This window comes from Poromitra crassiceps (assembly GCF_964638095.1).
Source record: "Poromitra crassiceps genome assembly, chromosome: 15".
Lineage (NCBI taxonomy): Eukaryota > Metazoa > Chordata > Actinopteri > Beryciformes > Melamphaidae > Poromitra > Poromitra crassiceps.
Window position 1 is genome coordinate 25387790 of NC_139634.1, and position 13007 is coordinate 25400796.

The 13007-nt window shown below is 46.0% G+C and overlaps 1 pseudogene across 1 annotated transcript; it reads left to right on the forward strand.

Moving 5' to 3' along the window:
* Window positions 1-10684: 10684 nt before the first annotated feature.
* LOC310790140 (casein kinase II subunit beta pseudogene) lies at window positions 10685-11299 on the forward strand (annotated as a pseudogene). The gene has a single exon. The product of its transcript is annotated as a casein kinase II subunit beta pseudogene (transcript).
* The last annotated feature ends 1708 nt before the right edge of the window (window positions 11300-13007 follow it).

Here is a 13007-nt window from a genome sequence, read left to right on the forward strand (position 1 = left end):
GACACCCCCTGGCGAGATGCCCGAAGGCTCCGCACGACCAGCAGACACCTGGTCGTCCCCAGTATCGTTGCTCCGCGTACCCCGTCTGTCCCCCGGGACCGCTGCGGCACCACCTCGCCACGTGGCCCGGTTCTCCACAGGTCCAACACACTCTTTGCGGCTCCTCCGTCCGCTTCTCTCCGCGCTGCGCGACTTCCCATAGTAGCTCCATAAGCCCCTCTGCCCAGGCAGGCGTAGCCTCCAACAGCCGTCTGACCTCCTGCATCAAGCGGGCCTCCACGCCGGCAAGTACCGCGCTGAGCTCTTGCTTCAGGCGGCCCTCCATGCCAGCAAGCACCGAGCCAAACTCCGGGGTCGGTAGCTCCTTTTCCCCCCCGTCCACCGACAGGCGTTCTTCATTGTGCACCATTCCACGTGGTCCTTATAGCAGCTAGCACACAAACAGCTAACTGCTAACGCCAGGTCGCGCTCGAGCCTTCCAGTCGTTAGTTTTTCTTCTGACGCCAGTGTAGCATTGTCAGGAACGAGGCGATAGTCAGGATCTAGTCACCGCACTTTATTCTGTTTCACACACAGGTCCGGGGCTACTGTCAGCCGTAGCCCACGCCAAAACAACCCCACAACACACACCAAAACCCCACTAGCTTCCTCCTAGCTTCTCCGCTCTTCACGCACACAACCTTCCCTCTCAGGTTCCACACTCCAACTCTCCGAGCTGTCCCTCGCTCTCACAGCTCCCCTCCCCCCAGCCAATCACAGGTGAATCCCTCTCTCACCCCCCCCCCACTGGCTACATGTCGCCTTCACAGACCCCCCGTAACTCCCCATGCACAGCACAGTACAACACACAACAGCAGCACACAAACCCAACCCGTTACAATACGTATTTGTATTTGAAATACATTTTTCAGACAAGTTTTTTGTATTTTGATTTTCTTTTTAAAGCAAGTATTTGCAGAGGCAGTCCGCCCTGCTCACTATGCAGCTAGTGCAAGGCCCCCAACACAGTAAAAGGACCTGCAAATTGCGCAAACACAAACTTACATTGAGAAATGACAACTAATCCATTGATCCATTGCAACTCCAGCACACAGCAAACCTGCCATTTTGGCCTGGAGGAGACACCTCTGATTGGCTGTCACGGTTCTGTGCTGTTGTCCCATTGGCCAAAGTAGCGCTGTCAAAAAAGAAAATATGTCAACTCTTGCCTTCAACACTCTTTGGCCGCACTTGCCTCCTCCAAAGTGCTAGCATGCATCAATGTAAATAATACAGTACTACAAGTCAAGTTTACTGACTGACTCCTGAAAGATGAAGCGGATTTACGCCCTGGCAATGACAAAAAGAAGAAAAAACGTGAAAGTGACCTGCGACAACAGCAGTCGGGTAGGTGAACTAGCTGTTGCTGTTAGCTGTTATACTAGTCGGGCTAGCCAAATGTTGACTCAGCGGGGCAGCTGCCATGTGCTTTTGGACGTACATTTGTTTACATATTTGGACCTAAAGGAGGAAGCTGGTTGTTGAAGCATTGATTGGGAAACAGTCATTAGGTGAGTGAAATGTCAGATAGCTCATGGTGGATAGTGGAATATTTGCTGTCTAAAAGATCAGACCTACAGATAATGTGTTCACTCAGTCACCTCTGTTGCACTGTTGTCACTTCAGCAACGTAACGTTAACTTGACGTGCTAACGTAGTTTGCGATGCATATCTCTCTCAGTCTGTCTATAACAGTTTGTTTGCTAACCAGTTACCCAGCTTGCTGCGCAGTGCATGTATGCCACTTCCGAAGGGTGGGTGTTCACTATGTTTGATATTTGCAACAGTGTTTATAGACTGCTATAACCGTGTTGCGTGTGCACAAAATTACACTAGCATTTAGCAACTTGTGGGGACCAGGGAGAAAAAAAGTAGACTGGATCATTGCACTCCTCATGGATGGATGACAGACAGACAGACAGACAGACAGACAGACAGATAGATAGATAGATAGATAGATAGATAGATAGATAGATATTCTCAGAGAGGAAATTATATTTGGGGGTGATGCACCCACAAAAGAAAGACACAATAACAAATAACAGGAAAACACAAACAAGGCCCAAAAATACATTGACAATAATAAACAAGACAATATTTAGTATATCAGACTCAGTCAAGGTTTAGTTAAAAGTCTGGACTAATGCAAGATGGAAAGCAATGGATTGACATTGACTAAATATAGCTATTACATATAAAATAAAAGATTTTTGGCATACTGTGCAATATGGATGAACATTGCTCATTAAATAATGGCCATCAAGTATTCAGCCAAGCTATAGTATAAAAAGTATTTAGATTTGAACATGTAGGCTCTAACAGGAAATCTGGGGGAGAGCTAGCAGTTTGAACAAAGCCAGATGCATGATAAATTGATAATAGTGTTGCTATCATTTCCTACATTTGCTATGCTTAGGTTTGTCAGTAAAGGAGATGCTGGATCATCAGCCAGAGCCAGTACAAGCACAGACTCAGTTGATCCACAGTCGCAAGTCGAGTCACAGCTCGCAAGTGCGAGCATCTCTGCATCTCGGCAACGCCCTGAGAAAGCACAACTAGAAGGAGATACGAGAAGTAGTCAAGCATCAAATACCTTCAGAAACGTACACTCAGAAGCTTGGAGGACCGCATGGCATCGAACCAGGCGGCGGCCATCTTTATACAGTCTGTCCATAGTGGGTGGCAGAAGCATGAGGGGAGGAAGAGGATCTCGGAGAGAGAAAAAATGCCTGTAGTGTTGTGGGTGTAATAGGGGAGGGCAGTGATGCGTTTCTGCCAGGCTAGCCTGGTCACCAGGGAGCTTCTGTCTCCATTTGCCACTCGCTCTGAGCACAACTTCTCCTGCCTCCTCTGCTTCTCCACTCGCCTTCCTTCTCCCACTTTTCTCCTCCTGCCTTAACTCTGCCCGAGGTAAATATAACACAGCCCCTAGAGAGTGGGTGGGCGTACATTTCCAGCTCGTCGGGGAGTTGCGGTGTGTGTGTGTGCGTGTGTGTGTGTGTGTGTGCGGTGTGTTCTTTTCTCCCAGCATTCTGTAGAGGGCCATCTCTTTCAAGTTAAATTAACTAGCTCACAGTGTGCATGTCTCTGCTGGGCATCTACTAATGCCTGCTCAATTACATCCCACCCTGGATGTCTGGCTAGGACTCGCACTCGCACACACAAGCCGAGTCGAGCGGCGCTTGGAGATAAAATAAATAAATAAAATTGAGAAAAAAGGCAGGAAAACACACAAACCTGTCAGAGGCCAAAACAAGCAGGCGGCTTGTTTGATGCCCTCAGGGGGGGATGGAGATGGCCGAGGTGTGTGTGTGTTTGTTTCTGTGTGTGTGTTTCTGTGTGTACGTTGGCAGGAGGTGGGGGGAGCGCGGGGTTAAACGCTCAGACAAGCCAGACAAGTTTGTGCGTCCTGGTCCTGGTACTCCGTTGTGGCTCCAGTTCATTAGGGGGGGGAAAGGGTGGTGCTGTTTAAGCAGCGAGGCAGAACGCCGTTAATTACGTAGTTAAAACTCCTTTATTGGCCCACGAAGGCTGGAGGATGTGTGTGCGCGCGTGCGTGCGTGTGTGTGTGTGGTGTTTCATTGAAAACCAACACCAAAGGGCTGTAGCCTCATTGAAATGGCTCAAAACAAACATGATACACAGTGGTGTCATACTCTTTGCTCCAGCAGTTTTCCTCATAGGGAGGAATGAATGTATGCATAGTCAGGTTACACCAAAGCTGAAAGGGAAAAAGGCCATCGGCGGGAAGTAGCGTCACGGCGGTGCGATAACGATCACTAACGTCAACGGGATACATATCAGATAAGGTGGTGGGGGAATTTAAGAAAAAAGTAAATGTGGATAACCGTCGTGAGTGGGTCCCACCTGATCAACTCCGGAAATGACTGCCTGATGAAATCTGTCATTAATGGCATCGGTACACTGGGGAGGGGTGTGTGTGTGTGTGTGTGTGTGTGTGGGGGGGTGGAGGAGAGATAGCACTGGCAGACAGATTTGAGGTGACAAGGAGCTTACAAAGCCCTGTCAGGAGCCCCGAGACGTGAAGAAAGGCTGTCAAGGATGCAGGGGAGAGGCAGGCACGTGTGGTCTTTTGAAGGAGCTTGTCATTACAAGAAATTGTTTTTTCTCCTTTCCTCATGTTTGAAATTTTCTACTTTAGCCATTATCTATTTACAGCCCTCATTTGAATATTCTGATCACCGCGAACCACGTTGAGCCGTTTGCTGTTCTGAAGGCGCCGGGGTGTATTTTTGGAGGAATCTCGACTTCTGATTAATTGCCCACACGGGCAGACTTGTAATTGTAAGTTGGACTGACAGTGTTGATGTCATATCAAATGCTTTGACGGCGCCTGTCAGTCGAGCAGTTGTGGAGTTACATGTCCAGTAGTAGCTTAGTCGTGCCGGACATGAAGCATTCGATCATATGACTCTAGTTCATTTGCATTTCCCTCAGAAGACAGGACACTGCTTTCAAGTCGGAAATGTACCTAGATTTGCTAGAACGATTAACAACATTTCAGCTTTTCACCAACTAGGGCGCTATAGATGATGTCGTTGACTGTACAGTACAGTACAGAGTACAGTAGTAGAGTATAGCTAGTTAAGTGTTGGTGTTAAAGCTGCATTCAGTGATGTTTTTGTGTTAAGATAAGTGTTAAATGCTCTATATTCTGACAGCAATCACTGAAATAGTGTTTGGTCAGTAACTAGTTGGAACCCCCAACCCCCCGCTGTCCTCTATCTCTCTCCTGTAGTCCTGCAGGCAGGGCGGACGTATCTCCGCAACCGTAACTCGTAGAGACTCACGGATGGCGGCGTTGGATTCGGCAATATAAATACATAGTCCTGCTTTATTCGCATCGCGACCTGTCCTTCCGTTTCCCAGAAAATGTCAACTTTTCTCTGATTGGATAGTTTGAGGTCGGCGCCGATTTTTATGCGAATTAACACGAATTTGGGTTCAGCAGGATAATCTTCACGAGTGTTCATCACTTTTATGTCTTTTGAAGTGTATTCTAAGAAACGCGTAAAAAAACGCATTTACATTCCAAAAGTTATTCATGTTTGTGAAGATGATCCTGCTGAACCCAAATTCACATTCCCATAAACTTGTGTTAACCACAGACCTTATTTTATGCATTTAAGTGAAATCCCCATTCTAAAACCCCATTCACTTTTCACTTACATTCCTGCCGTTCTCTATACGCACAAAGGTACTGGGCAAGGTGGGAGTTTTATGGAGGCCATTTATGGTTGCCCCTCCCACTGCTGTGGCACCTGAGATCCCTATGGCCACCTTGGCAGCTGTGCCCTGCTACCAGCCTGCTACAAGCAACATCAATGGCCTTTGTGCCTAAAAAAAAATGTGATGCTGAAGGCCTTGCCCCTAAAATGACGAAATTCGTACCCTGGTACCGGGCATGTTCCATCTAACGCACACGGTGCACGACAGAGCGGTGATTACTATCTGTATAGAGAAATAACAATGAAACTATGACCAAAATGATCATGACTGTATATTCTCTAGCTGTGATTTCACTTCTTGCAAATGAAATAATACTGTCGAACAATTCATCAATTTTGCTGGGGACCACCTGGGATCCCTCTAGGACCACCTGGGACCCCTCTAGGATCCCAGGTGGTCCCCGGACACCACGTTGAGAACCGCCACTCTAGATGGGCAGGCTCTAGCACGGTCTCCTTCCCCGGCCGACAGCGAGAGAACTCCTGAAGACGAACAGGTCGCTCTACGACTAACTTCTCATCTCAGCATTTGCATTTCTCTCTCCGCTCCTGCTTACATCTCAAAGACGCTGAAATCTGAAACCACGATTTGCATCTCTACCAGCGCGGGAGGGAGGGGGGGGGGGAGGGAGGGAGGGGGGAGGGAGACATATGGATTGAAGTGGAGTTGCTGAAGGACAAACCCGAGAAGAAAGGAAGAGGAGGGGGTTACAGCAATGTGTTATCAGATGCTTAGGAGAGGCAGGTATTTCTGCTGCTTTCAAAGGCATGATGCAAAAATCCCAAGGCTGCAGTGAGGTGATTGATCGTGAAGCAGCTCTTACTAAAATGTATGAGAAGAAGCTCTTACCCAAGGGGCAACCTCTGGCGCTGAAAAGTGAAGCCAATGCGGAGAATGGGAGAATGGGATGTCGGTTCAATGACGCATTTGTCTGACTATTAGGTAGTCGGTCGGAATAATGGGATGTCGGAACATGAAGTGGTCGAACTAAGGGTAGGTCGAACTAATGGTATGTCGGAACAGTGTCGAAACCCCGGTTTCTCATAGACCCCATGCGTGGGATCCCATGCACAACATCTCTTACAAGCACATATTAGCACCTTATGCGGCTGGTAGCTTTACGTTGCAATATTGAATGTCGATGACGTATGTATGCTTCTTCTTTCTTTTCTTTTCCTGCGTCTGAGCCTGGACATTTGTTCATGTGTTCTTTAAAAAAAATGGGGGAAAAAATTAGGAAAAAAAAGAATAGTAAAACTGGAACAGGGACCCCAGTTAACAACAACAGTTGTGTTGTTTTGATCCTCGACCTGATTCTCAAATCAGGCCTGTCTATATCTCCCCCCCCCCCACAGACACACAGTGGGCGTGCCACACTCGTAATTAATGTGTTTGTGCTCCCCGGTGTCCATGCGAGAAGAGTTACTATTGATATCTATGGGGATGCGGCACTCAAGGGCGCGTGATTAACGCGCACATCACTTAGACATAATCATAACTTGATCGATCTCCTGCCTTGATCGATATGCCAGCTGATGCGCTTTAGCAGACGGGGGGGGGAGATGACCCAGCGTACTGTACAACAGCAACCGCAGGCCCAATGGCAGAGCCTGAAAAAAGATCTTCTTTCCCTTGTAATTACAGTATTAGAGGGTGACGTGGGAATCAATGGGACATTATTTATGGCCAATTTGTGCGGCAGAACGGGGATTCTTACACAGCCGCTGTTCAATGGTAATTACTTGAAATGTGTGGCTTCTCCGCGAGGCGATCCCTGTAGTTATGAGATTGATGAAGAGGATCATAATTTGCGTGCCTTTTGATGATAGCGTGTTTTGCCCGTTACTTCACGAGCGCTTCTTGAAAAGAATCCATGGCCTGGCTTTCCAGCTGGAATCTCTCGCACCGCAATGCCATTGAGCCTGGCACTAAGAAGATGGAAAGGCTGTGAGTGACTAACTGACTGACTGGCTCTTATGACATCACTGATGACATCATCAGTCGGACTCTTATGGCATCACTGATGATATCATAACTACTTTTAGGACATCACTGATGTGATGATGTCATCAGTGATGTCATAAATTGTGGCATCATCAGTGATGTCAGATGCATTGTGACATCTTCAGTGATGTCATAGGAGGTTGTGATGTCATCAGTGATCTCATAAAAGCAGTTGTGACATCATCAGTGATGTCATAAGAGCCCAACTGATGATGTCATCAGTGATGTCATAAGAGCAAAATCAAGTCCCAGGGGCAGACACTGAAAGAAGTGGGAGTCTGGCTTCAGACCCCCATCTTGGCAGGGCGGGCCTCTGCTGATCTGGGGAGAGTTGTAGACTAGTACATGTTTCCTCTGAAATGCTTCATGAGTTTCCGCAGCAGGATGTAGCAGCATGGTCATGACTCATGATCATGTCATTTCACCCGCTTCCCCTCCGCCCCCGAACAGGTGGCCCGACCGACCAGAGTAGGTGCTACTACAGCGAGCAGGACTCATATCCCACTGGCCTCCCACCCACAGACACGGCCAATTATGTGTGTGTGTGTGTGTGTGTGTGTCACACACACACACCAAACACACACCCCACAGGTGTCGTTGGTGTGCAACTAAACAGTCACCAGGGCCGGTGGGAAAACCCAAACCAGTGATTTTTGAGAGACCTGCGACTTTTCTGATTACATCAGACCCTTTAATTGTATTTCATATATTGATATGCTTTCCCCCACCACTGTCTCTCTATACCAATTCCTCCCTCGTGCTCTCTCTCTCTCTCTCTCTCTCTCTCTCTCTCTCTCTCTCTCTCTCTTCTTGTTAATGAAAATCTAATTCTCTCACACGGCATTAGAGGGAAACTGATTGGTAACCTGAGCACAGTGTATCAGCGGGGCTTAACCTGTCTCTGCCTTTTTCTTTAATATCATTTTTCATGTCTTGGTTTGGTGCTCTGGATTAGGACCAGGCAGCATGTGCAGCTAGACCTCACTAAGCCCAATATCGTTGATTCATGCAAACAACTGTAAGAAATCAATGTGCATGGGGGCTGTGCAATTAATCACATTTGAATCTCAATTACAATTTTGGCTTCCCACAATTATGAAAACAAGGTAATCGAGATAAAACAATTATTCTATTTGTTTTAGTCAGCCTATTTATTTATATTTTTTAACGCCACCCCCCCCAAGGTCCTGGTGGTCTTTGACATTTGGGGGTTGGGGGGTCGAAGACCCCGGGAGACACAGGGGTCTCCAGGCCGAAGCCCCTAACCCAAAACCAGGGTGGTACTACTGTGTCCTAGGTGACACTACCGTATTTCCCAACATGTCCTGGACGACGAGCCTGAGGGCGTGCTTGACCTCTTTGCCTGAACCCACAGCTGCAGAGTGCTTTTAAACGGTCGGCCCGTGCTGCGTTCCATAAAACGCCGGAGGCTCCGCAGTGCATTAAGTAGGTCGCAAAGGCACTTGCCAAAGCAGGGCCCCGAGACGAGTTCAGACTAACAACGGGCTGGTGTGTGTGTGTGTGTGTGTGTGTGTCTGTCTGTCTGTCTGTCTGTGTGTGATTTGCAACCATATAACCTGGTTGTCCATGGGGAAGATGGGACGAGCGGTTATTGATGACACCCAAACTTGCGCTCCCCCTACTCATTTCCACTCTGCCCCCCCCCCCCCCCCCCCCACACACACACCCATTACTTTACCAACTTCTCATTAGCTGATTTGCATATTTATGTAGGTAGACACCAGACAACAGAGATCCTCTGCACGGGGAGAAACGTGCGTCTGTGTGGTGTGTACCGTGAAAGATATACAATACCTCACTTTTATGGAAGACCTTCATAAATTCTGTGTGGGACAAGATTTGACTGGTGAGGTACGAACCCGTAGACGTTCTGCTGGTAGAAATTAATTGAGTGTCCCTTTAAAGAATTTGAGAATGCTTGTAGATAAAACACAAAGATTGATAGCAGGCTGGGTTAGTTTATAATAAATGGGAACTTAATAAAACATACAGAGACAAGCTTACAGTAGGGGAGAGTCGGCTAAGATGAACAAATTTGTACTTGTGTTGTCCTCAAGGCAAGGGAAAATGAGACAGAAGTACACCGCCAAGGAGGTTATGTTTTGGTGCCGTTTGTTAGCAGGATTACGGAAAACTGTGCAGATCTTCATGAAAATTGGTGGAAGGGTGTAGCATGGGCCACGGAAGAACCCATTACATTTTGAAGCGGATCTGATCCGGGTAACATTTTGAAATTAAACGGCATGACGTTTTTCAAATTAACCGACTATCTATCTATCTACAGTATCTATCTATCTATCTATCTATCTATCTATCTATCTATCTATCTATCTATCTATCTATCTATCTATCTATCTAACATAACTGTCTGTGGGAAAAGAAATAGATTAACGTGAAAAACAAGATAGGGAAACAGAGATCAAGATACATATAAACTATACTATAATAATGGGCATATAAAAACATAAAAGCAGCTGTGACCTTAAAGGAACACTCCGCCCATTTTCAACCAGCTTTGTATCATTAGAACATCAGTAGTATATCAGAAAACTGTAAACGGTTTTGGAGTCTGTCATTTAATTTGACAGTTATTGAGTGTCAAACTATTCATCCTTCATCTAGTTTGAGAGTTGATTTGAGTTAATGAGTTATTCATTTGAGTTAGTGTGGACCAGTGATGTCACTGGTCCACACTTTAACACTCAATAACTGTCAAATTAAATGACAGACTCCAAAACCGTTTACAGTTTTCTGATATACTACTGATGTTCTAATGATACAAAGCTGGTTGAAAATGGGCAGAGTGTTCCTTTAATCCAGTCCTCCCCATACCCCGATACACTGGTGTGTTGTCTTGTCCTGCCTGCCTTGAGGAACTTATACTCTATTTCTCTCGCTCCCTCTCTTACTCTCACACACACACACACACACACACACACACACACACACACACACACACACACACACACACACACACACACACACACACACACACTCACACACACACACACACTCACCCTCTCTCTATCAAACATTTTTCTGTCCATTTTGCCTTTATTTAATAGGACAGTATGTGCTAGACAGCGACAGGAAAGCAGGGAGGGAGAGACAGTGGTGACTGATGTCATACCCATTGATGATGTCATAGACATTGTGACATCATCAGTGATGTCATAGACTGTCATCAGGGATGTCAGAAATTGTAACTAAAATTGTGATATCATCAGTGATTTATGACAGACACTGATTATGTCATAAACATTGTGACATCACTACTTCCCTGCATCCTGATTTACACCCCGTGACAGCTGGATATTAATGTCATATTTTACACAAGTGAAAATTTGAAGACGGGAGGGAGTCTCCAGAGATGAGCAGTTCAGACGAAGACTCATGGATCTCCTGGTTCTGTGGACTGAAGGGGAATGAGTTTTTCTGTGAGGTGGGTGAAGACTACATCCAGGACCAGTTCAATCTGACTGGGCTCAATGAGCAGGTTCCCCACTACAGCCAGGCCCGGCACACGATCCTCGACCAAGAACCAGACGAGGAGCTTGAGGACGTCCCCAACCAGAGCGAGCTGATAGACCAGGCTGCTGAGATGTTGTACGGCCTCCTCCATGCACGCTACATCCTCACCACCCAAGGCATCAAAGACATGCTGGAGAAGTATCAGCAGGAAGTCTTTGGATATTGCCCCCGAGTCTATTGTGAGAATCAGCCTATGCTTCCCATAGGCCTGTCGGACATCCCGGGAGAGGCCATGGTGAAGCTGTACTGCCCGAAGTGCATGGACGTCTACACACCCAAATCCTCCAGACACCACCAGACAGACGGTGCCTATTTTGGCACTGGATTCCCACACATGCTTTTCATGGTTCACCCTGTGTACCGGCCCAAGAGTCCCACCAATGAGTTTCTCCCGGCCAGGGGTGCAGTGATAAATACAAATGTCATCTGGTTTCCAGATGTGGAAAGTAACTAACTTCAAGTACTCAAATTACTGTAATTAAGTAGCTTTTTTGTGTACTTGGACTTTTTGAGTAATTTTTAAAATCAGTAATTTTACTTTTACTTCAGTAAATTTTGTTCGAAGTAATGTACTTTTTACATTTTAAATGGCTTCAGAGTACAGAGTAAAATAAATCCAAAGTTCCCCCAATTTTCTATGAACTGTCCAATATATTAGCCCTCGCTTACTGCCAGTGTTGTCAACTTACATTATTACAACAAAGTAATACATTACACATTACACATTACTTAATAAAAGTAATGCCTTACTTTACTTTTACTCCCTGGAGCAAGTAATTCTTTACACTACTCGTTACATTCATTTTGCATTACTCCTAAACATCGCCTGAGATTCATTGTCAGTTAGCGACAGCGGTTTTTCACTCAATCACAGCTTACTTTCATGATTTCCTTTGTAGGAAACAGTTTTACGTTTTGTTAGAGAGCCACTTGCCGAGTCTAACTCACATGCACACGCAAGACAAAAGAGCAAAAGTGGCAACACTTGTTGAGTACTGTAATTAGATTTATGCTGCATTAGACTCTTTCTCTTGTAGCCCATTGAATAGACAAGCAAGTCTGTTGTTGACCTTGCTGTGTTCAATGATGAATAGTGTACAATGTGCTACAATGGTTTGCTCGCTCTTTTGTGCAAGCTGTTTCCTGTTCAGCTTATTGTGGCACGGTGAAATCACTTTTGTTTTCTGGAAGCAAAAAGGAGCTTAGCCGGCATGCAAAACAAGCCTTTACATTCTGTCCTCCTAAAACCTGGGATAAGGATCTGCTTTCCAGTGACAAATGAAAACAAAGAACCCACTTTCTACATTCTATGTATCTGTGGATTGCAGAGACATACAATGCCCACATTTTATTCTGCCGCCCAGGGTGGTGTGTCTCCATAAAGCACATATGCGTTTGTGTGCGTTTGTGTGTGCGTGGGTCATGTGTTGAATAACCCTCATAGCATGCATGAATAGCGTGCGTGCGTGCGTCTCTGTGTGTATAAGCATGTGTATGGGTTCATTTGAGCTCGTTGCACACTAAGCGCGCCGCCTCTCTGTTGGATATGCAGCGTCCCAAAAAGCTGTCCCCATAATCCAATTAGGGACACTTGACTGGTGGAGCTAATTAGAACGTGGGACATTGTCTTCCATCTATGGATCAAGTCTCATGGACCAGTGAGCTAACATCCTGAGCACTGGCTCTGACATCTGGACACAACATTGGCTGATCCACAGGCCCGTCCGTGGGAATGCTAATTACCTCGTACAATTCAAGGACCCGAAAAGAAAAGGATAAGACAACAGTCACATCACAGCATTCAAATTTTGCATTTGGGCCGGACTTTGTGGCAGGTTCTATTGAAGTGAATGGGGCGGGCAGGGCAAGTCCAACTCTAAACCATCATATTTGTGTTGTTTTACCTTGGATTGAAAAATGCTTCCACCAGATTAAAGAAAACACATTATGTGATGTTGACTGATGCCCTGTTCGGTCATGTAGTTACATAATCTAGCTATATGCAGCTGCTGGACAGAGCCAGGATCTGTTTGGCAGAGGTGGAAAGAGTACTGACAAAAACTACTCTAGTACAAGTATTGTTACTTTAGTGAAAATTAACTCAAGTACAAGTACTAGTCTATGAAATTATTCAAGTAAGAGTAAAATATTAGCCTATTTAA